At 53.1% G+C, this 25,140-nt stretch overlaps 1 long non-coding RNA gene across 1 annotated transcript in view; it reads right to left on the bottom strand.

The window, feature by feature from the left end:
* Positions 1-22,420, bottom strand: part of LOC122452348 — a 42,284-nt gene extending 19,864 nt beyond the window's left edge. The window contains exon 1 of the long non-coding RNA XR_006272659.1: positions 21,774-22,420. This is a non-coding gene — a long non-coding RNA (uncharacterized LOC122452348). The remainder of the gene's footprint in view (positions 1-21,773) is intronic.
* Positions 22,421-25,140: the final 2,720 nt, after the last annotated feature.

Raw genomic sequence — 25,140 nt, 5'->3', positions numbered from 1 at the left:
TCCAATTCCCATGAGGTAGTTTGTAAAAGTGACCAAAATGTCTTTTTCCTGCATCCATTTTCTTACAGTCACAGAGAGGTCCTTCCAGTCAAAAGTGAGCTTCCCCATGCCTTGCATATCCGTCCTGGGGCTTGTGACACAAATGTGATGCAACTCGTGACTTAAACCCCGCCCCCCATGTCTAGGGGTGCTCTCTCACTGCACCTGGGGGCCCAGCACCCCCGAGTGAATGAGCCCGAGTCAGGCAGGTGGAGCAGAGACTCCGGCCACCCGCCAGGCACCGCAGCAGGGCCCTCCTGGGAATGTGGCCACCATCTAGCCCACCGCTGACTCTAGACCCGCCGCCCGCCCAGGAGAAATCCCCGGAGCTGCCACACCTGAACCCTCTGACCACAGAATCGCAAGCTAGAGATTTGGTTGTTTGAAGTCACTAAACCTGGCAAGAGCTGGAGGGACTGTGTTCCTGGCAAGAAGCCATCTGACTCAAACGTTTACACAATTCAGACGTTTCACAATTCAGAACGCCACATCGGGCTTCCCTGTGGCTCAGACGGTAAAGAATCCGCCTGCTGTGCTGGAGACCCAGGTTCGATCCGTGGGTGGGGAAGATCCCCTGGAGAAGGGAATGGCAGCCCACTCCAGTATTCTTGCCTGGAGAATCCCATGGACAGAGGAGCCTGGCGGGCTACAGTCCTTGGGGTCGCAGAGAGTCAGACGGGACTGAGCGACTGACACGTTGAGACACTGTAATTCACGCACTTGACGCGGTTCATTCTTCTAACATCAGAGACGCAGGGTCATGTCCACCTGCTCTGGGTGGCGGCGTGGCGGACAGAATGGCGGTCCTGCTAAGCCCACCAAGGCTCGGGGACAACACTGCGGTGTAGTCGGCGAGCGTTCCCGCAGCATCTGTTGAGTCCACAGGAACCTGGAGATGATCAAAGGAGCCTGGTTCCACCCTCAAATCCTTACTAGGAAATGGGAAAGCACAGTAGGAATCAGACGGGAATAGACTCTGAGCTCCGACGGGGTGGGACGCAGGGGAGGGGAGGAGATGGGACTAAGACCTCCAGGCCCTGCTGCCTGGGAGTCAGCCCGGAAAGTGGGGAGGGGGTTTACAGGGCAGAGAAGCGAAGGAGAGGCCTAGCTGGGACCCTGTTCTCTACAACTTCAAGTCCTTCCTGGGACTGAAACCCAGGACGCGAGTAGAGAAAGCAGCAGGGTGAGCGGAGCTGAGAGGTGGAGGGGAGGCAAGGGTCATCACGGCGCACAGACGTGTCACCCTAAGACCCTGCACTGGGACTTCCCTGGTAGCTCAGCAGCGGAGTGGGCCTGCCAATGCAGGGGACACAGGTTCGATCCCTAGTCCAGGAAGTTCCGCATGCCGAGGGGCGGTTAAGCCCGTGCTCCACCACAGGGGAAGTCACTGCATCCAGCCCACACGCCACAGTGGAGAGTAGCCCCCACAACTAGACAAAGCCTCTGCTCAGCAATGAGGTCCCAGCACAGTCGCAAATAATTTTTCTTTAAAAAATGCTGCATTGCATTCTCAAGGTAAAGGGGAGCCACTGACGGTCGCTGAGGCGGGGGAAGACAGGACAAGTTCCAGGGGGGAGAGCGCTGAGTGGATGCTCAGCGGGAGGCAGGGGACCGACCGCGTGAAGCTGCGGCTGCTCGGACAGACCAGCGCGGAGGCCTTCACCGAGGCGGCCTCCTTGAGGCTGGAGGACGGAAACCAACCTGAAACCCGGGCACGCCGTGGGCGGGGGGAGTCGGGAGGGGAAAGGCGCCGGCAGGGTGGCCCGTGGGCTCAGCGATGTCAGGGGCCAGGCTGGGGGTCGCCGCTGATAGGTGAGGCTGGGATTCGGCCTGAGCTGGGTTCCTCGGAAACCCCGAGAGGAGAGTGATGCGCGGCCGCCCTGGAGCAGGGCGGAGGGAAACCGCAGACCGGGGACACGCGCCCAGGGATGTGCCCTCGGGAGAGCAGCTTCCACCCTGCGCGCCACGTCTGTGCAGCGGAGAGATGAACCCTTATGCAGCGGGGTGTGGTGAAAACTAAGTGTGATTTGTTCAACACGGTGCTGGGTGCACGACAGGCGCTAGACGCCGGCTGCCTTATCATCAGGGGAGATCAGGAAGAGAATAGATCAGTGTGAAAGCCGGGGAGGGGCGGGGATCGGGGGCTCCAGGGTTTGAGACACAGGCTAAGGAGCAGACCCAGGACACCAAGAGGAACCAGCAAGAAAGTCAAATCAGCAGAAGAAAGTCCGACAGCAGGCCGCCAGCGCGCTCTGTTCGATCCCTGGTGGGGGAACTAAGATTCCAGATGCAGTGCATCTTGGCCAGAAGAAAAAAAAATAGAACTGTCAGCTATTAATAGAGATCAAGTTATATTATATAAGAATTGTTTATTTTTGTCACCATCTTTAATTTCCGACAATAAATATGCATTATTCACCTGTATATGTCCCCCAAACCCCACATTAAAAAAATAATAAAATAAAAGCAGTTGCAGAATATTTCACCGGGTGATGGTGGGGAGGAGCGCTCACCTAGGTTTCAGCATCACTCACAATCTGACCCCCTCACGATTCTTCTATGGGGCTTCCCAGGTGGCGCCAACGGTAAAGAAGCCGCCTGCAATGCAGGAGACCCAGGTTGTATCCCTGGGTGGGGAAGATCCCTTGGAGAAGGGAATGGCAACCCACTCCAGTAGTCTAGCCTGGAGAATCCCATGGACAGAGGAGCCTGGCGGGCTGCAGTTCATGAGGTTGAAAGAGTCGGACATCACTGAGTGACCAACACTTCCACTTTCACTTTCCTATGGTCGTTTCTAGCGATTCTGTCGTCTTTCTCCAGCCAAACTGGGTTCCGCTCTCCCTTCTCAGGCTCTTCCCTCTGCCTGGAGCACCGCCTCCCGGAGACTAACACCCACCCTGACCGGGGTACTGGCTGGGGTGGGGTGTTAGTCCTCTTTGATAGATAGGCCTGTCTATCAAGATACCGCCGACCACACCACCCCCAGCCAGCCTCTATCTCTGATCTTTCTCAGCAGTGACTCTGAAGGCACGACTACTTCATTTAGTGCCCGAAACACTCAGCCTGAGGTCATTCTTACGGACCAGCTGCGGGGCAGGGGTGGGGGTGGGGGGTGTCTCTGAACTCTGAAATCATTGCAGAACAGTGTGTGCACATCCGTGCGCTTTCTGGGAAAGAGGACCCACGATTTCACCAGGTGTCAGAACACCACTGAATTCTCATTAGGACCATCTGCCCCACACACTCCAGGGTCACTGCCAGGACTGAGCCAGCCCAGCAACCTGGTGTCTGTGCTCCACATGGCACCGAGCCCGCGTCCCCCCAGTGTCCACACGGCGCTGGGCTGTGAACCCTTGACACAAGCTGGCCCAGACCCAGTGGGAAAGAGGACAGTGTTGAGAAGAAAACCTTAGCTCCTCCAGTTTAAAGATCCTATCACACCCCAGGTAAGAACAAAAGTGAAAATGAAATCTTTGCATTTTCTCCTAAATGGGAGCCAGGCGGGGATGCGGCCGCGGGCAGCCACATCTGTCCCCGACACTTCTGTCTTGAGTAACCATGCTCACAGCTCGCTGCACGCCGTTCCCTCTCTGTGCAAGGCGGGACGCGGTGCTTGTCTGAAGGAGGAGGCCGGGATGACCCAGAGGACGGCGGCGGTGCTCCGTCAGGCAGCGTCCTCCCTAGTCCTCCCTCCAGAGAGCCTGTGGGCGCAGGCGCAGGTGCTTGTATTCGAGCCCTGGGGGGCCGCCGTCCTGCAGGTCTAAAACATTCTAAACGTGTTCACATTTGACAGTGCTGGTAAGAGAAGCCGGGGCTGGAATGCACTCTGACCACACGTCTTAACCCACATTCCCATTTGATAAGCATTAGGAACTTCACTCTCTTTACAAATTGTGTTATGAAAATAAAGGTTTAGGCTTTTCCCCTTTTTAAAGTGCCGACTCGGGACTTCCCTGGTGGTCCAGTGGTTAAGACTCCTCGCTTCCGCTGCAGAGGGCTCAGGTTCCACTCCTGGTTGGGGAACTAAGAATCAAGGTCCCACACGCCTAGTGGCCCAGCCAGTGTAAGTAAGTACGTGATTCTATAGTAAATACAACTCACGGTAAGAAGGGAGGAACTGGTGACTCTAAGAGCCCAGCTGAATCTCAGACGTGCTACCCGGGAAGAAGCCAGACCAGGAGAGGACGTGGCCTGGGGGTCTCCCCGAGGGCCAGGGATGGAGGCTGGAGGGGGTGCAGGACCCTCGGGGGGTGAGATGGAGACACTCCTTACATTGACTGTGATGCTTTCACGGGGGGTGTGTGTGCGTGTGTGCACTCACTCAGTCATGTCCAGCTCTTTGCGACCCCATGGACTGTAGCCCGCCAGGCCCCTCTGTCCATGGGATTCTCCAGGCACAAATACTGGAGTGGGGTGCCACGCCCTCCTCCAGGGGATCTTCCCAACCCAGGGATCGAGCTCCAGTCTCCCACACTGCGGGCAGATTCTTTTCCAGCTGAGCCAGCAGGGTGGCTACAAATGTCAAAACTTGGCACATATGTGCATTGACCGTATGTGAATCACACATCAATGATGCCGCTTTGAAAAATTCTATTATGCCACTGAATTCTTTCAAGAAAAGTGAGCATCGTCCACCCGGTCCGCCTCTAAAGGGGAGCTCACTGGACACCTGGCTGTCTGTGAGTCAGTCTGGAGCCCCAGGGATGCAGCACTTGGCCTCAGCGCTCCCCCCTCCCCAGGGCCCCGCACTGACGCCTCCCCCCGCCCCCCCGCCCCGGGGCCCCCTGCCTTTCTCCTTCTCCTCAGTCCTGCAGATGCAGCTCAGCGGTCTCCAGAGGGGGCCCTCTCCAGGTCCCCAAGGCCCCAGGGTATCTTCCTCACCTCCTCTCACCACTTCTTACTGACTATCTGTTCAGGCTTCTGGTTCAGCTCCCATCCCCCCCACCCCGCCCCAGACTGTACACCTAAAGGGGTTCTGAACCTGTCTGATGCCTCGGTTTCCTTTGGCAGCTGTGTGAAACCTCCCCAGAATCAGGCAAAATACACAGACATATGCAGAAAGCTAATTATGGAATTAGAAATTATGAATTAGAAAGCTAATTAGAGTTGTGGTGCTGGAGAAGACCCTTCAGAATCTCTTGGAGATCCAACCCGTCCATCCTAAAGGAAGTCAGTCCTGCATGCTCATTGGAAGGACTGATGCTGAAGCTGAAGCTTCAACACTTTGGCCACCTGATGCGAAGACCTGACTCATTTGAAGAGACCCTGATGCTGGGAAAGATTGAAGGCGGGAGGAGAAGGGGACAACAGAGGATGGGACAGTTGGATGGCGTCACCAACTCAATGGACGTGAGTTTGAGCAAACTCTGGGAGTTGGTGATGGACAGGGAGGCCTGGCGTACTACAGTCGCAAAGAGTCCGGCATGACTTAGCAACTAAACAACAATTATGAAATAGCTAAATATTAAAATATACATTTGATGTACACAGTAACATGGGTGTCTTTTTATTCAATGACCAGGTTTAGTGGTAGGTCGGGCAACTACCATAATTTCAAAGTAGTGCTACAAATGCACTATATTTCAAGAGCGCTGCCAACAGCTGTGATGCGCCCGAGGGTCACAGGGACAGCTCTACCCCTGGGCTTCCGTCGCCACTCATCTCTGAAGGAAGCGCTGCATTGCAGTTGGAGGTTACTGAAAATGTACCCTTTTTTCCTTCCACATTCACAAAGCCCCTGAATTCCACCCAAGGACAAGGATCCGTGGCCGCCTGGGTAAGAACTGCTATTCACGCTGTGTACAATTTATCTTTGTGTTCTCAACACTCTTAGCACACAAGGGGCACGTACATCCAGATACCAAACGCTGTAAAAACAACAACGACAACACTAAGTATGAATTCAAAAACAAAGATAAATAATTTCTCCTGCTGATAACTGTTATCATCACTACTAGGGTGCTCGCAGCCAAGGGTAGCCTGGGAAACTGTTCACCAACGGCCGAGGGGCTTCAGACACATCTACTTGGGAGCACATTATTCCCTGGCGTCCTTGTAAGAGTCTCCAGTTCTCTCAGCGGTAACATAAAACCATGGGAACAGAACTGAGAAGGTTCAGGGGACATGGGGGTTGGGCGGGGGGAGTCAGTTCCCTTGCCATGACCTTGCCACGTGCAATGTGACCTTCAAGTGACTATGCAGGTCCAGATGCACAACCACAAGAAATTCCCTTTGCTCAGTCTTTTTTTCCACCTGTTGCCATGGAGACTAAAGCAAGATGCTTCCTCCCACCCGCACCTCTCTCTTCCTATGTCTAAACACCTCTTTTCCTCTCTCTTGCTGGTGCCGTTTTTGTTGAGAGCATTTTCTATGAGCATAAGGATGCTGAAATGGGGTCACGTGAACTGGAGGGGCCACAGAGCACCAAGGGGGCAGCCCGGTCCACGGTGAGAGTTCACAGGATCCCTGGTCTCCGGCTGCACACTGGGCTGAGGCTCCTGGCCCCAGAGGGTCAGGGTGACGTAGGGGTGTGGCCAGCCTCGGAGGAGGCGGCTCTACCCTCCGACCCACCCGTTTCCTCTAGCCCTGGAGGTGGACCAGTGTCTAACGTCCAGCATCTTTCAGGTGAACTGACCTAAGTAAACCTGAGCACCCCTTTTCTCCCCCACCCAAGATACTGGGAGTCAGTCTTACCCTCAACCGAGTTCAAGCCTGCTGCCAGGCGAGGCGCCCCACCCCCTCCCCCAACGCCGTCACAGCCTAGACACCCTCGACGTCATCGGTGGGCTGGGGAGAGACGGGAGGACTCCTTAGGGCCACGGCGTCCTGGCTGCTGGAGGTCCTGGGGTCACGGGGGGCTCCTCTCACCCCGGGGCTCATCTGAGGATGTCAGGCACCCTGCAGGGATGGGCATCTGTCCTCCCCTCTTCAGTCTCGCTCACCAGCCTCACCTTCATCCACAAACACGCTCATGTTGATTGCGTCCTCAGAGTATCAGCAACTACCTTTACACCACTTCTGCCCAAAGTTACCACAGTTCCGCTGAGCTATCTGCTCCAGCTTCCGAGGCCAGTGTCTTCACTTCCTCCTCCTTCTCACCCCCTCCTCTGGCTTCCCGGAGCTCTGCTTCCAGCCACCAACTCTGCACTGGGCTGCAACGAGGCTATTAAAATGGATGGGATCAAGTCGAGGACGTCATCAGTGCCAACTGATCCCCAAAGACAGCTCTACGTCCCCGGAGGGCAAAGTTGCAGGTGACGCCAGCTACTCCTGCACCTGGAAGCTGTCCCCCACACCCTCCCTGCCTCGCTCTGAGTCTCTGCTGCTTGCGGGCCTTTGAGATCTTAGTGCCCGACCAGGGACAGAACCCGGGCTCTGGCAGTGAATGCGATGAGTCCGAGCCTCTGAGTCCCAGGCTGCTTCTAAATCTCCTTCCTCAGTCTCTGGTCTCCCTCAACCTAAGACGGCCTTCAGGAGGTCTCGGTCACTGGGCTTCTAACTCTTTTCCTCATGAATATCCTAAAATGAGAACTGCACGCCCCTAGGCAGTGTTCAATTTGACATCCATGTTTTTTAACCCAAGTTTAAATGGCTGCAAAGCAACTCATTAATAGTGTTGTGAGTGCACAAATCTTCTTTAATAAAGCCAGAAATAGCACATCATTCTGTTTTTCTTTCTTTTTCCATTCCACTAACCCCACAGATTTAATTGCTTTATTGACATGTAAGTCACACATCACGCAGTTCATCCATTTGAAGAGTACAAATTTCACGGTTTTTAGGATAGTCACAGATTTGTGCAACTATCAACACAATCAGTTTTCTTTTGTTGCTTATTTTTTGGCCACGCCACACAGCTAGCAAGTAGGATCTTAGCTCCCCAACCAGGGACAGACCCAGGGGGCTGAGTCCTAACCACTGGACCATCAGGGAATCCCCCCCTTTTTTTTTTCTCTTTTCTTTTTCTCCCCCCACAATAAGTTTTCAAACACTTTCATCTCCTTAAAAGAAACCAATCGCTGCTGGCAATCACTCCCCATACCCCACTCTCACACCACAGCCCGGAGCCACTGCCAACCTCTCTATAGGTTCACTTTCTCGGGACATTTCAAACACACACCGTCACGCAGCATGTGGTCTTTTGTGAGGGGCTTCCTGCAGGTAGCATCATTTTTCGATGATCCAGGCTCTCTCCTATCTGTTGGCCGAAGCCGTTCCGCTGGACGGACGGACCACACTTCGTTCAGTCACTCCTCGGCTGGTGGACTGCAGGCTTGCTTCTGCTGTGGGCCGTCTTGAATGATGCTGCTATAGACATTCATAGAGAAGCTCTTACGTTGCCCACCAATTCTAAGCCAAATTTACCTTTATTCTTCAGAGCCTTTTATTGACTACTTTTCCATGTAACTCATCCACAAGCTAGGTACATAATTAAAAATTTTAAAGTTCCTGTGACCATAATTCAAGCACACACAAAAAAACTTCTGGATTGAGAAGCAGGAAATCCCGATTATTAACAGTGCAGAGTTAGTCGGAGCATCAGAAGCATATCATAAACTTTGACGATGATTCAACATAAAAGATAAAATCTTAATGGAAATACATCCCTTAACAAGTTGAACTGGGTTTATATCCCAATGGTTAGCGCATGGGTCTGTGGATGCCTCATTATTACAATGAAACATTTTGGCATAACTTGGCATCACTGCTTTTTTTATTTTTTGGTCATGCTACGATGAGGCATGTGGGATCTGAGTCCAGGGATCAAATCTGTGCCCCCTGCAGTGGAAAGGCTGAGTGCTAATCACCAGACCATCAGGGAAGTCTCTGCTTTTCTTTTTATAGACGCAGTCCCTGAGGAACTCTTCTCACATAAGTAAATGAAGAAATACAAGCTTTCTACTCAGAGCAGCATTACTCAAATCTTTGAAATCTGTGCAAATCACAGTCCCAGGATCCCTTTGGCATCTCTCATCAAAAACCACGTTTCATTCCCCCAACGAGGGGGACGTGAACATCTTGAAACGCCTGACGGTGTGGGGGCGCATCCCTGGGTCCTCGAGCACCACCCCGGCCCCCTGAACCTCTGTCTGTCTGGAGCCCAGGGGTGGGGACACGCTCCCCAGAACACAGCAGAGCAGAGACGCACCTTTCTCCTGCCATGTGGGAGGGGGACGCTCGTTCTCAGAAAGGGGTGTCATCACCCAGACCACAGGCTCCATCTTCTCCCCAGCCTGGCTCCCTGCTCTATGCCTTTCTCTGGCTGCCACACGGCTGGGTCAGCCCGCAGGCCCCCCAAGAGCCCCATGCCCAGCTGAGCTCCCCCAGATCGCCCTCCATCCTCAGCAGCCAAGCACCCTCAACCTCCTGCCCCGCACTGCAGCCAGACCGGTCCATTCGGAAGCACATCCTTCCCTCTGCCTGCAGAGCACCTTCTCTGGGAGACAGAGGGGAGACCGGAGTCTCCAGGGGACGGACTCGAGCCCTCGGCCTCTGACCTCTGACCTCTGACTGCGGCTGAGAAGGACCTGACCAAGGGGAAGGCAGGCTGGTGGTTAAGAGGACCTTGGGACAGGGGCACCTGGGTCGCCGGCTGTTGCAGGAAGATAACCTGGGGTGGCCTCTGACCTCTCTGAGCCAGTGTCCTCACCCGCAGATAAGGACACACCCTTTCCTACAGGGCAGGGATCAGGATGAAGGGATCGAAGGTGTGTCACGTGCTGGGGCCTCCCGGTGGTCCAGCGGTTAAGGCTCCGGGCTCCCAGGGCACGAGGACCCGGGTCGGGGAACTAAGATTCCACAGGCCACAACCAAGACCCAGCACAGCCCAAGAAACAAACAAGCAGAGGGGGCCTGTCACTCTCTCAGCACAGCGCCCGGCACACGGCACACGGGGCGAGGCCTCGGACCCCCAGCCGCCACCGCCATGAAGCAGACCACCCGGTCCCAGCCTCGAGTCTGGGCCCTTTCCCCCTTCCCTAGGTGCTCCCCACCCCCACCCCGGCCTGGGGGACCCCACCTTCAAACCCATCTCCCCGGGGCCCCGTCTCAAGTGTCCTCTGCTGACCGCCTCTTCTTCCAGGACTCTCAGGGCTGACGTGCCCCAGAGCGCAGCCCTTTGACCCCTTCTCTTCTCCATCCACTGCCCCTTTATGGTCTCTTTAAGTCTCCAGGCTTTAAACAGGTATATGCTGATAATTTTTGCCAACAAAGGTCCGCCTAGTCAAGGCTATGGTTTTTCCAGTGGTCATGTATGGATGTGAGAGGTGGACTATAAGGAAAGCTGAGCGCTGAAGAATTGATGCTTTTGAACTGTGGTGTTGGAGAAGACTCTTGAGACTCCCTTGGACTGCAAGGAGATCCAACCAGTCCATCCTAAAGGAGATCAGTCCTGGGTGTTCATTGGAAGGACTGAACCTGAAGCTCCAATCCTTTGGCCACCTGATGCGAAGAACTGACTCATTGGAAAAGACCCTGATGCTGGGAAAGATTGAGGGCAGGAGGAGAAGGGGACGACAGAGGATGAGATGGCTGGATGGCATCACCGACTCGATGGACATGAGTTTGTGTAAACTCCGGGAGTTGGTGATGGACAGGGAGGCCTGGCGAGCTGCAGTCCATGGGGTCGCAAAGAGTTGGACACGACTGAGCAACTGAACTGAGTGATGCCTGAAACACAGCTCCAAGGCCTCCCGGGAGGCTGTGCTGCGGACCAGTCACGCCTGGGCCTCTGAGGACGTGAGCGGAGAAGCTCCCCCTCGCTGCGTGTCTCCGGCCCATGCTGGGACCTGTGAGGAGACCTTCGAACTTCACGGCGATCAAACCAACTGTCCCCGCTCACCAGGCTCGTGACAGCTGAGACAGAGCCGTGCCCACCCGCCGCCCGCCGGCACTGGTCTTCAGGCCCAGCCGACCGCTGGAGCCCCGCGCCCTCGTCCGGCAAACATGTGCCCCGTTCCCACTTCCGGCTCCGCAGAGTTTGTTCTTTTAATGCCAAGTCACTATATTATGGCCATCAACCCAGACTGGGAAAACACACAACTGATGCTGAATACAGTTCACATTTTCACCTGCGGGTCACACAACAGCTCCAAGTACAAAGTGCACCAAGTCAGACTCTTTCTCGGAGCCCGCCTGGCCTCCCAACTTTTCTGCCCTTTCCCCTGAAGCCGCTCCCTGAGGGAAACACATGCTCCAAGCTGCTGACGACGTTCCTGCCATAGTTAACATTTCTGGCCCGTGAGTTGTCACGTTCACGACCTTCCCAGCTCTCTGCAGGGACACCAAGGCGAAGGGTCCTGCCTGAGGCCGACTCAGTCAGCCAGGGCGAGGAGGGCGGTGGGGACGATATAGCCTCAGATTTTTCACACACTCGGCCTGAAGGTATTCAAAATACAAGTCGCAGGACTTCCCTGGTGGTCCAGTGGTTAGGACTCTGCCTGCCGTTGCAGGGGACACAGGTTCCATCCCTGGCCTGGGAACTAGGATCGCACGTGCCTCGGGACGACTAACCCGTGGGCCACAACCGCTGAGCCCGAGCTTCCGAGCCCACGTGCTGGGACGACTGAAGCCCGCGCTCCTAGAGCCTGAGCTGGGCGACAAGAGACGCCACGGCCACGGGCAGCCCGCGCTCCACAACCGGGAGCAGCCCCCGCTCGCCGTGACTGCAGAAAACCTACGCACAGCAGCAAAGCCCAGCCTGGCCACCAGTCAGTCATTAAAACACACAGCTGGTTTCTCTGTAGACGGCCGGCCTGGAGGAGGCGGTGGAGGCTCCTGGCACCGTGGCGGGCGTGGGCAGCACACACGCAGGGCAGCGGCCAGCGCTCTGCCCCACATGGGTCCAGGGATGCTGTGCCCAAGGCTCGGCCACAGAGGGCCCCGAAGCGGCTCCCCACTCGGGACGCGAACCTGCTGGAGGCCAGGGGGACGGTAACTGGCCCCGTGGTAAATTCCCACCTTGTGAAATGACCCCGGATGTTTGTTAACACTGGTAAACAGACATTTCTGACTTCCTGGAGTGTTTGCCTTCTCTCTAGCCCCAGATGCTGACTTTAGAGGAACCACTTTTATAGGATAAAAATAAAGCAGCAGTTCTCAGTACACATTACCCTGACTTTCATCTTCATCTATAGCCCGCATTCCCATCAAGAGTTCTATAAACTTTCTGACTCTAAGGAAACTGTAGCTTCCTGCCACTTCCTCTATTAACAGTCACAGCCATACCTCCTCAGGGTCTATTCAACTCCACAATCAAAATAGGAAAACAGATTTCCAGAAAGTTCAACCGAAGGTGGACATCACCTCTCGAGATCTGATTCATTACTGTATGTGGTTTGTTTGCCAGTTATTAGCTCTTTCCAAGAAAACTAATTCAAGAAACTTAATTATGCAAAACCTCAGAATAATGGTCAAGATTAAGTTTCTCTTTTTTCTAAACCTTGCAAGACAAGGGCTTTTCCATTTATATTCATTTTCACTTTCTAAGAATGGGAAGAAACATTTACAAAATTTCACCAACATATGACCAATCAGAAAAGGGACTTATCAGACTATAAGAAATCTCCAGAGACTTCCTTAGTGGTCCAGTGGCTAAGACTCCAAACTACCAGTGCAAGGGGCCTGGGTTGGATCCCCGGTCAGGGAACTAGACCCCGCATCCTGCCATGAAAGATCCTCCGTGCCACAGCTGAGATCAAAGATCCCGAGTGCAGCAAAGACCCAGCGCAGCCAAACAAATAAATGAAAATAAATCTCCAGAAATAAGTTCTAAAATTAATACTAAGTTACTCTGCATCAACACATGAGCGTCTTCCAGTCTTATTTGTATTTAAATTAACGGCACACCAGCGCACAGCTTGATTTTTCTGCTGCACTTTTCCCGGCGCAGAATGGGTTGGCCCAGCAAAGACCAGGTGACTCAGCACACTGAAACTGCAGACCTCAGGTTTGCGGGGTGGGTGCCTTCCTCTCCTCTAGAAAATACTGCTGAGACGGTATCAGGACGCGTTTTTTTTTTTTTTTTTTTAATTCAAGGTTTAAAAGGTCAACGAATCTAAACATATGCCTCTCTAGCAAAAATAACAACCAAAAGACAAATATAGAACAGAGAAAAGAGGAATAAGATTCTCTTAAAAACAATTCTAATCTGATTGTTAAAAAGACTGCTGGACTTCAGTGCATTAACATTTAAATTGCCCCAGTAGGATGCGGGGGAAATACCCCACTGCTGCTAAAAAGACGGGGAAGCCGGTGAGGTTTGCACCTTTCCTTCTCCTATTGTTTAAGCAGAGCCAGTTTTTTTCCACTGGCAGATAAACAGACCACAGTGAAGATAAAAACGGGCCTGGAGAAAGCGAATCCTTGACAAAACGGCAAATAAACTAGTTTCTTCTTTTATTTACAGAGACTATAAAGCTGAGAATTTTGAGCAGTAGGCTTTTCTGCTGGTGTACGTGCTAGAGGTTCCCAAACCCAGCAGATTACCAAAACCACAAGGGAGGTTTTCATAAATGCAGATTGTGGGTCCCCTTCCTGCCCCTATTCTGGTTCAGCAGGCGTGAGACCTCGGAATCTGAAACACTCCCCCAGTGATCCCCACAGCCACCGGGCCCAGGGTCAGACAGCACTGGTAAAACACACAAGTGGAGGAAATCACGCTGTGCGTACCACGCGCCCCCAGGCCCAATGTGACCTGTATGGGAAAACTCAAAGAGAACTTTAAAATTTAGCTGGATGCATCTTCTTAGGTGAAAGCTGCTACAAACATTAGTGACATCCTTAACTGTCCTAACTTCTAAAACTCCCAGTGAAATTCAAAGTTTATGCAGTTATTTTAGGACGTGACCTTGCCTCCCAGTTCCTGTTTAGAATGATTAGCTACACATATCTTTGTATGCAACAGAGACTTCCCAGCCAGGCCCTGGGCTGGCTAATTTCCTTCCATTCCCTCCTATAATCTCAGCCACCCCTGGAGGTGGTTATAAGCATCCCCATTTCACAGATGAGGAAATGGAGGCTCAGAGAAGCAAATTGTTCTGATGAAAGAGCCAAGATTTCCACTGACAGCTTTTACTGGTCTGCAGGTGGGGAGGTTGGCTGTTTGGAGGAATCTACCCCTGAGGTCCTGGACTCTCCAACGTGGCGTCATTTTCACACGTTCTGGAAACACTGGCTGTGCTGCGGCATCGGGTCAGCCTCTGGGAGGATCCAGAGAAGGCCAAATGCTCCCTGCACGGGAAGGGCCCTCACGGAGGAGAGAGGGACTAAAGGGAAGGGTCTCAGGAGGTCCTCAGCGTCTTGGTCCAATCCTCCATCTCCGGGAGCACAGTCGGGGCTGTGGGAGCTGCCCTTCTGAAATTCAGAAACGGAGGGTGCCTGGGCGGGAGGGGCCACGGGGGCCTCTCTGAAAGGCTTCGCAGAGGATGTGGCTTGTGAGCTGAAGGATGAAAAAGTGTCACTCGGCGAAGAGGAGGAAGGGTGTTCTGGGCCCCGAGCGGCACGTGCCAAGCCCGCCTCGTGCCCTGGTCTAGCCGCCGGCAGGAGGGGGGACAGGGCAGGAGAGAGGGACTTGATGCCCCGTGGGGCGTGGTTGGCACTGAAAGAGCCCACAGTGGTTCCCAGGAGCAGAGTCACACTTCAGCAAGATGCCGATGCTGTCTGCAGGGTGGGTGGGGGCTGCATGGCAGGCGCAGGGTCTGGGGGCAGGCTGCTGCACTCACTGGGGCCGGCCCGGCCCGCTCTGCAGTCATGACCCTGAGGCTGGGGCAGGGTCTGCGGGCAGGGTGGAGCCGGGCGCCCCTGCTGGCTGACGGGCTGAGGCGGGTGGGGAGGGGGCCGAGCCCAGGTCTTCTCCCAGGCCTCTCCACTGGGGGGAGGCCCACGTGGTCGGCCGGAGTGGGGGGCGGGGGGCGCAGAGCAAGGGGCCAGCCTGAACGAGAAGGGGGGGGCCTTCGTTTTGAACAGGGCGAGCTCGGGCTTGGGGTGAGCCGGGGTTTGTTCTATTTGTGGTCAGTTGGGAACACAGACGGAGCAGGGGAGGGCAGGAGAGCAGGTTCACAAGTCACTCGGGGTCGTCGCTGGCGTTTCAGGGATAGGGGGCCCGAGGGCACACAGAAGCAGCAGGAGAGGAAGGCAGAGCCTCTTGCAGGACGCCCCTGGCGGCCCAGTGCCTAGGGCTCTGTCTTCCAGTGCGGGTGGCCCAGGTTTGACTCCTGGTCGGGACGCTAAGACCCCACATGCTTTGAGGCCAAAAACCCAAAACAAAATAGACACAATGTTGTAACCAACTCAATAAAGACTTTTTAAAAAATAGTCAACATCAAAACAAAAAAATCTTAAAAAAGAGAGAGAGAGAGAAAGCCACTCAGCAAACACGCACGAGGGGCCAGCTACAGGAGACAGTCTGCCCCGGAGCGCCGGGAGCGAGGGCAGAGACAAGTCCCAGGTGCGGCCCGGGGTGAGGAACACTCCAAGAAGAGTCTGGTGCCCGGGGGCGGCTCCTGCCCCAGGTGGGGTCTGGCCGGGCCAGCTGAGACCTGAGGTACAGAAACATCACCTGAGCGCTCCCCAAATGCAGGCTCCTTCCAAGCCTTCTAAGGAAGGAATGTATCATCCCATTCAATCCTTAGAACCACCCAAGAAACATCGAAACCATAGTATCCCTGCCTCAAAAACAAGGAAACCGAACTCCGTCTCCAGACGTGGTGAGGAGCCTGCCCACACAGGCAGTGGGCTGGTCCGGGAGGAACACGCTGACCCCGGCAGGGCGCCCCAGCCCGAGTCCCTGCTCAGCGCCACTCACCGCATGACAAAGCTCGGTGGAGAGGGGCCTTAGAGAAGGAAGAGTGACCAAGACTGTAGCTCAGTGCTTACGAGCGCAGAGGCTGTGTCTAGAAATAGCAGTGGTTGGTGTTTGCTCTATTATTATTTAAAGCAGGCGGCTTCACAGAGGTGTGGTCAGCAGCCCCAAATGTAAACGCTCTAGCTCATCCACTTGACTTCTGCAACCTGGGGACAAAGAAGGACCTCTATGAAACTCAGGTTCTTCATCTGTAAAAGAACACACAACTCAAAGATGATCCTGAAGCTAGTGACCTGTGACCTGACTCACAGCAAAATACGTTTCACTTTCCCTACGCGGTGCTACCGTCACAGCCGACAATGCCAGAGGAAGTTCCCCACTGCAGATAACACAGCATCCCTTCAGGAGAACAAGCCGAAGCTCACAGTGGGTGCAGCGTTAACAAGATGGTTTACAACTATTATGAATTAATAACTGATTGCTATTCTGAGAAAAAAAAAAAGTTGAGTGGGGTGAAAAACGTCCCGTTGAGATCTACAACTGTTATTAACAAGCACTAAGGAAAATGAGATTTCTTTTATTTGGAAGTTAGCTTGGACACACTAAAGGCAAGTTGGTTTCACAGAGATGTGGCTTATTCCAAAGCGACGCGGTGAGAAAGGCCAGGTTCCCTCTGCCCTGGGCCTTTTCTCCCACTCCTCTCCTCTTTCCAGAAGCAGAAGATGGTCTCTTAGGAGGAAAAAAATGGAACAGCAAAAGGAAAGCAAATTAGTTCTTGGGACGAATGGACACCAAGATCCCAAAGCGCTTGGCAACGTGCCATGAGGGGGGCCACCCTGGGCTGACCCTCTGAGCAATTAGGCTTGGGGACAGCTGTGCAGAGAAGGCGCGATCTCAGCTCTAAGGGGCACTGCCTCCCTCACATCTGCCAGCCTCCTGGCCCTCGGGCCACGGAGCCCTGAGAGCAGCCTGGGGCTTGGGGGCACCCGGGCGGGCTTGGCAGCACCCGGGCCTATGAGTGAGCCTCATGCACCTCTGAGGAGGAACAGTCTCCCTGGGCAGCTGGATGGACATGCCCAAGGCCCCGGACATGCCCCATGCAGAGCGTGTGCACACGCACACACACACACACACACACATACAGAGTCACACTGACTTTCTTCCATTGTACTTGCTTCACGGCACTGACATCTGTGAAAGGTCATCTTGTTCATGTTTTCACTCGTTTCTTTTCTGCCCCCTCCTCCTCCACCCTCTACACCATCAGAGCCTAGATATTGTCTTTCGTGTTCGCCCTTATACCCCCCGGCACCTGGCAGGAAACAAGGAACTCAATAAATATTTATTGAATCAGTAAAGCAAGGCAGACGAGCAGGGTCAAGTTGCAGAGGCAGGAAGGAAAGGCTGGGATTGGAAGGCGGTGACTCGCCTGGCGTGGCTGCCCACGGACCTGCAGGACAGCAGATGGGCGTGAAGCTGGAAACCCAAGCGGAGACGGCGTCCCCCGCGGCCGGCAACGAGGGAGAAACCCGCTAAGGAGGTAACGTGACAACACGGTCCTCTGTTTGCAGGGCTTCCCGGGCAACTCGGCGGTAAGGGCTCCGCCTGCAATGCAGGAGACGTGGGTTCATCCCTGGGTCAGGAAGATGCCCTGGAGAAGGAAATGGTACCCACTCCAGTTTGCTTGCCTGGGAAATCCCATGGACAGAGAGGCCTCGCGGCCCGTGGGGTCGCAAAGAGTCGGACGCGAGTGAGCAACTAAACAGCAACAAGAGAGCAGAGATTGAAAGCTCTCATCACACAGAAGAAAAAAGCTTTTTTTGTTAATAAACAGAAGTTGACCAGGGTTGGAGGATATTCAGGGAAACAGTTGAAAATCCATTTGGTAGTATCTCTTAAAAGTGAAACTGGGCATGTTCACCATGTAGCCATTCTGCTTCTAGACATCTGCCTTAGAAACCATCCCCTATGTCCGACTTAGGGAAAAGTAATCCAAGCATTATCTCTGTTAGTGAAAATTTTTTATTCATCTGCATAGCCACTAGTGGACTAATTAATAAAATATGGTATTATTCATACCATGACATGATGGGATGAATGGCAATATTAATAAAAATAGGTGTGTATGTGTATTTATATATCATATATACCTTGTGGCCTGCAATGCAGGAGACCTGGGTTCAATCCCTGGGTTGGGAAGATCCCCTGGAGGAGGGAACGGCTACTCACTCCAGTATCCTGGTCCGGAGAATCCCATGGACAGAGGAGCCTGACAGGCTACAGTCCACGGGGTCGCAAAGAGTCAGACATGACCGAGCGACTTTCACTTCATTTTATATTATATAGGGATGGATTTCAAAACCCCTGTTCAGTGAACATAAGCAAATCACAGAACAAGGGGCATGTATGGATCCACATATGCATATACATATGTACACTCATAAAACAATACATACATACATAAAACAATACTGCATACTAATTACGAGCACATGTAAATGTACGTAAAATGTTTTAAAGGCACATATCAAACTGAACATGGACTCTGCAAGATAGATGAAGGTAGAAGGAAGGAATGGAATTCATATTCAAAGGGAACTTGACCTTGTCTCCAATAGCTCGTTCATTTCAAGAACTGAAACAGATGTGATGAAAATGACAGTGCTAGTGTTGGGAGTTCAGCCGTGTCTGACTCTGACCCCATGGACCGTAGGCTCTTTGGTCCATGGGCTTCTCCGGGCAAGAGTGCTGGAGCGGGCTGCCATTTCCTTCTCCAGGGGATCTTCCCGACCCAGGGACTGAACCCCGGTCTCCTGCGTCTCCTGCAGGGGCAGGTGGGTCCTTTACCACTGAGCCGCCAGGGAAGCCGCACAGAAAGTTACAACATTCATATAGTGGTTATACCGATATCAGCTCTTAGTTACGGATGATGGGAACTGTGACAGTACTTTCTCCTGGGAGTCAGAAGAGAGCCGCTGGACACAGATGGACCTACTAAGAGGGTTTCAGGACAGGCCGGGCTGGGAGAAAGCAGGCTGCGAGGACGGGAGCCAACAGTCACACTCCTCGCCGAGCCCCGAGCTGAGCTCCCTGGGCTGCACGGCTTCCCACGAGCCGTCTGTTTTACCCGTGGTCATACACACACGCCAATGCTCCCTTCTCGACGGATCCCAGCTTATCCTCCCCCCGACGTGTCCACAGGTTCGTGCTCTACATCTCTGTCCCTACTCCTGGTGCTCTGTGATGGCCTAGAGGGGTGGCGTTGGCTGGGGGGGCGGGGGAAGGCTCAAGAGAGAGGGGATATGTGGTACTTAGAGCTGATTCATGTTAAACAGCAGAAACTAACACAACATTGTAAAGCAATTATCCTCTAATTTAAAAATAAATTAAAAAATAAAAAAATTTAATTATACCTTTTTTTTAATTAACGAGAGGCTGGCTGCACCATTAAAAGAACTAAAAAACATTCAGTTCCATATTAGAAAGGCCTGCCATATAAATGAGACATCCAGGTGACGTCCAACAAGAAGTCAGAATTCAAAAATCCAACCTTCACTGAACAGGGGTCCTGGGAAAGTGAGGGATAAAATGGGTGCCTCAGTTTCCTTAACACACACACACACACACATACATACACACACACACACACACACACACACACACACACTTTTGTAAGGTCCCTAGAGCAACCTAAGGACAGTGCCCAGTAGACCACCAGTGTTAGTCTCCCTCTTGTAAAGTCAGGTTCCTACATCTTAATGTACTTTTCTAAGACGCCCGAGGGTCTGATCTCTGATAACCAATTAACCACTCTTAGGAAGGCAACTTGGTCACAGTTCCCTTTCGGTAAACAACACAATTAATAGAACAGTGACCCAAGTTCCCACTGTCCAAATAAAAAATTTCAAGCATAAAAACTATTTTGAAACCAAACTCCCTATTCTTCCGTGAAGATAAACTCCCAACTATGCAAAGAACGCGTTTATCTTGATTCAGGAGCGCCCTCCCAGCCTCTGCTGTTTACGTGTTTGCACAGTGACTTTCCACCCTTCAGCTGTGTGTTTTGCAACCCCTGCAAAAGTCAACAGTCTCAGCTCCTCTGTAAAGAGGGAAATGCACAAGACAGCGGTGACTGGTCAGGGTGACTCACGGGCAGGGTCAACCGGGGAACACACCAGCCAGGGGCCCGGCCTTCCCAGTTCCTTGAGCCGCTGGCTTCTGGTAAGCCCAAACAATCCACTCCTTCACGGCACCAGGCTTCCTGGAGGCCTCGGGGACGGGAATGTGAGTTTCCAAAGCCTTCTCCTTGAAAAGGAGGCAGCAGTCAGAAATAAGAGCTGGCCTGCAGGTGGGGTCCCCGCTCATTTAAGAACATCTCAGTGGAAGGGATTCCACTCTTGAACCTCTGCTTCTTACTAAGGTGTAACTGAACTCCACAAGGGCTTCCCTGGTGGTTCAGTGGTAAGACTCCGCCTGCCCCTGCAGGAGACACGGGTCCCATCCCTGGATCAGGAAGATCCCCTGGAGAAGGAAATGGCACCCTGCTCCAGGATTCTGGCCTGGAGAAATCTCATGGACAGGAGCCTAGAGGGCTACGGTCCACAGGGTCACAAAAGAGTCGGGCACCATTGAGCGACTGTGGTATGTTAGTCGCTCAGTTGTGTCCGACTCTTTGCGACCCCGTGGACTGCAGCCCACCAGGCTCTTCTGTCCATGAGACTTTCCAGGCAAGGATACTGGAGTGGGTTGCCATTAATGTAACAGTCCCCATAACTCATATAACCTTGCCAGTGAGTTTCTTTTTTTGAGTCATCTGTTCAGACTGGGTTACTTTGGAATCCCTGAGAACCATTTAAACTCTTCTGTGCTCTGTGTGTGTGTGTGTTGGAGTTGCTGCTACCTTGGACTTGAGCTCCTGACAGCCACGGGGTCAGTCTGCTAGGACAGACCTTATAAAGCCCAACACTTAGGGGCTGTGTATATAAAGACTTAAGGGGTTATTTTACCAGAATAAAGTTGCTCTGTAGCCATCCTGTGTAAATGGCATTTCTTTCTGCTAACAAATTGAAGAGTTCATAAAGCACCTGAAATTAAATGACAGCTTAAAAAAATAAACTAATTGATACTCAAATTGAGGTTTACTGACAAGATCAGATATTTTCAGTTTAAAAAAACCAACCCAGCAGTGGTTTCTGATTGTGCTTTTCTCAGGGGAACTTAAAACATTTTTACAAATTTTTTTTCCCTATCATGTTTCTCATTCCAATTTTATTTAAAAAAAAAAAAAAAGCTAAATAACTTACCCAAAGTTACCCACAGCTAGATGACAGCAGAAATCAAATAAGAGCCCAATTAATTTAGCCATTAAGAATCTGATGTATTCTTTTTTGCTAGGCTGTATTGCTTCCTTATTTTATTTCCTTTAAAAAATAATTGTCACATATCAGTGAGTAGCAACATTAAAATAGAAAAGGGAGCCACCATTAATTATCAGCAGGTCCTTTCTTGAGGCAACAAAAACAATAAAAAAAAAATCAGCTATAAAAATAACACTTTGTCATAATTTTACCTACAAGTTCAAGCCCTCATCATCGTCATTAATTAAAATGCCATAAACCTTCCTTTCCTTTTGCTAAGATATTCTCAAACCGGCGTACAAAGCACCAAAACGCACGTCAGCCACAACACACACAAATCCATCACTCAGCCTCAGTCCATTAGTCTTGCCAAGGTCAGTATCCAGTATTCCTGAAATTTTCACTTGTAGAATGAATAGATGTTTTGTAAGGATTATCTATTCAGGCAGGGAAAAAAGGGGGGGAGGGGGAGGGAATGAAAACAAGAAACAATTAGCCATTCAGCTGGCACTGCGCAGATTTCAAGTATGAACTCCTTTGTTTGTTTTTATTTTGTTTTTGTTTTTCTTACCTACCTTGGGGCTCCAGTGCGTGAAAAGAAATATATCTTGTGAGATTTTTCTGGAGCCCTTCTCCAGACCTCTGTGGGGACAGTGCAGTCAGCTTTGACTCTATTTTGCAGCCTTGCCGCCGGGACTGGAACCAGAGCAGTCTATTTGCATTTCAACACCCTGCTTTTGTTTTCTGTCCCTCCAGAGGCGCGCCCCCTTTAAAAGCAGGTGAGGCAGTTAGATCATTCCAATGACCCTAGAAAACTCCAAGGGAGAAACTTGTGCAAACAGTGCGGTTATTTTAGCGAAAAGCCACCTCTTACTTCAGTCCAGCCTACAAAGCCCAAGATAGACCATCTTGTTAAAGATTTACCTTGGATTGTTCTCAATTCTCTCTCTGCCCCAGAGCAGGAAGAGCGATGGAGGGGTGGGGGTGGGGGGAACCTCCTGGAATCGCTCCTCAATAAATATCAATGAAACGCTATCAATGCAAGGCTCAGACGTTCACAGGGATTCACGGGTCACCGTATCGCATCTGCTTCTGAGAGGGACAGCCTCTACCATTACTGCTGCAGGAGCTCCCCTATAGAGCTCTAACAAGAGTGAAAGAAAAAAAGGTGAGGGAGTTATATATAGAGAAAATCTGGGAAAGGGGCCCACCATCTAGGACCCGAAGGACACTAAGTCCAGATGCTGGTGGCCGAGAGTTCCCCCACACCCTCTCACATGGCCACACGGTCACAAGATCCGAAGGCAGCTTTCCAAAAGTTCACTGATCCAGGAGGTGGTGGCGGCAGATAAATATTTCCCAAATTGCACACTTTAACAGGCAAATGCCTCAGAGTCCACGTGGAAGGTCAGTGTTTGGGGAAAGACTGTAATTATAATGAGGTCACAGAGTCCCAGCTTAGTGTTGGAAGGGCCAGCAGAGTCCGTTCCTCGAGGCCTGCGGTGACAGGCCAGCTGATGATGGGCCTGGGAGCGGGGGGCGGGTCTCTGGGCTCTAGTAGCAGGCTCTCTGGAGGCTGGGTACCAAACCTGCTGAGGCAGGATCCAAAGACTTAGCAACAGAGCACGCGGATCCCAGGACTTGGCAAGTCAGCCTAGGATGGGGACGTATCTGCCTGCATCTCAGAGGCCTGACCCGCCACCAGCACCTGTGAGTGGACAGGCCATTGGCTCCTGGACAAGCACCCGCTTCTCCCACCTGCCTGCTCTCCAGCCCCGCCCGTTCTCAGGAACCCTGCCCCCCTGCCACCCCCGCCCCCCGCCTGCTTCCTCCTCTTCATCACCCCTCTGCTTTTGGGATCAGTTATCACCTCCTTCTGGCCAATCCCTTTGTATTTCCTATGAATCTGAGCTGGAAGCCATCAGCCCTGGAGGAACGTGGGCACCTCCTTTCCCCTCAGCCTGCGGGCGAGCGGTTCAAATCCTGCGGGAGAACCTCAAAAGGGAGATGGGGGGGGGGGGTGCTTGCCTGGTGGCTCCTTAGATAAGAGTCTGCCTGCCTGTGCAGGGGACACAGGTTTGAGCCCTGGTCCGGGAAGATGAAATATGCTGTGGAGCAACTGAGCCCGTGTGCCCCAAGTACTGCAGCCCGTGCTCCCCAGAGCCCCGCTCCACGACGAGAGAAGCCTCCCAGTGAGAAGCCACAACCAGAGATGAGCCCTGCCGGCCACAACTAGAGAAAGCCCGCACTCAGCACTGCAGACCCAGCACAGCCAAAAAAGCAAAACAATTTTTTTTAAAGGGAGATGCGCTCCTGAGCACCAGGATCAACAGGCCCCAACGCTGCCAGCACCTCTGTTCTCTTTGTCCCTGCAGCTCGCTCTGCACCACCCCGTCTCCACGCTCACCTCTCCCGAGGGGAGGGCTCTTAGGCCTCCTTCCAGCCACCGTCCTGCCTTCCCTCTGGGCCCAGGAGGCCTGCAACCCTCCCCTGCCTGCCCCCTCCACCGCCACCACATCTGCAATCTCTCCTCACCATCACCCGAGGCACTTCGACCACCTTCACCTCCAATCATACGAAACTGCACCAGAAGAGACTACCCGCCCTGCCTTTCGGATACCTCTGAACCAACCGTGTCTCCCCACCACGCCAGGACGTTCCATCCAAGACGCAGTCATTGCTTGTCCGGACGGTTAACGGCCCCCTGCCCGCCCCACTGCCCGGTTCCGGTCTGTTCTCCACACGGCGGCTGGTGATCACAACCTGCAGTGAAATCCTCCTCTGCCTGAAACCTTCGGGTGGGCCCCACAGAGGCCGACAGGTCGGCGCTGTCCGGGAGAAACGTCTGTGGTCGTTGAAGTGATCCAGGCTCTCTTTTTGGCCTAGCCTCGTGGGGTCTTCGTCCGCCCACGAGTGATGGAACCAGAGCCCCCGGCAGTGCATGGAGTCTTAACCCCTGGGCTGCCGGGGAGGCCCCCATGGAAGCGATCCCACTGTTAGCACAGGAGGCGCTACGTGTGGGAAGCAAGCGCTGAAAACTAGGGTATGACAATTCTACTTTTTTTTTTTTTGGTTGCACAGCTTACGGGATCTTAGCTCCCCAACCAACGATTGAACCCGGGCCCTTAAGAGTGGAAGCCCCGAGTCCTAACCGCAGGACCAGCAGGGAATTGCTGAGGATATAAACTTTTAATGGAAAGAGAAAACACTTCAGTTCCCTCACAGTAAGGCAGCCCCTGCGGCTAGAGGCCGCCACACTGGAAAGCCACACTCTGAGCGCCTCACCCCAGCCCCGCGCCCGGTGCCCCCTTCCAGGGTCTGCCCGAGTCCGCCCGCCACCAACACTGCCCTGCAGGCAGGCACAGCCGTGCCTCTGCTCAGAGTCCCGATGGCTTCCCTTCTGACTCAAAACAAAAGCCAAAGAATGTCCTTATCGTCACCTGCAGGGCTCTCCGAGGCCTGGCCGCCCCACCCACCGCGCCGGCCAGTCCCCACCGCTCTCCCTGTCCACGCTAGCCATGAGCAACTCTGGCCTCTGCAGGGGCCAGTACCAAGGACACTGTTGCCAAGGGCCTTTGTTGTTGTTGTTGAGTTGTGTCGTGTCCGAGTCTTTGAGATCCCATGGACGGCAGCACGCCAGCCTTCCCTGTCCTTCACCACCTTCCGGAGCTTACGCAAATTCACGCCCATCGCACCGGTGATGCCATCGGACCATGTCGTCCTGCCAAGGGCCTTTAACTCACGCTCTGCTGTCACGGTGCTTCTGTCGCAAGCTCAGAGCCCCTGCACTTCCTGCACGACACGCCCCAGTGTCTTCCCAGGAGGGCGGGCGGATCCACCCTTATTTGCCCGGAAAGTCCTGTCCCAAACCCGCTCTCCATTCTTGGCTCTGTCTCCAGCCTTTCCTTCAGAGCACTTATCTCCATCTGATAAACCCTGTTT

Source organism: Cervus canadensis, chromosome 13 (genome assembly GCF_019320065.1).
Source record: "Cervus canadensis isolate Bull #8, Minnesota chromosome 13, ASM1932006v1, whole genome shotgun sequence".
NCBI lineage: Eukaryota > Metazoa > Chordata > Mammalia > Artiodactyla > Cervidae > Cervus > Cervus canadensis.
Note: the sequence above shows the minus strand (reverse complement) of the source record. Positions and strands in the feature narration are given on the sequence as shown.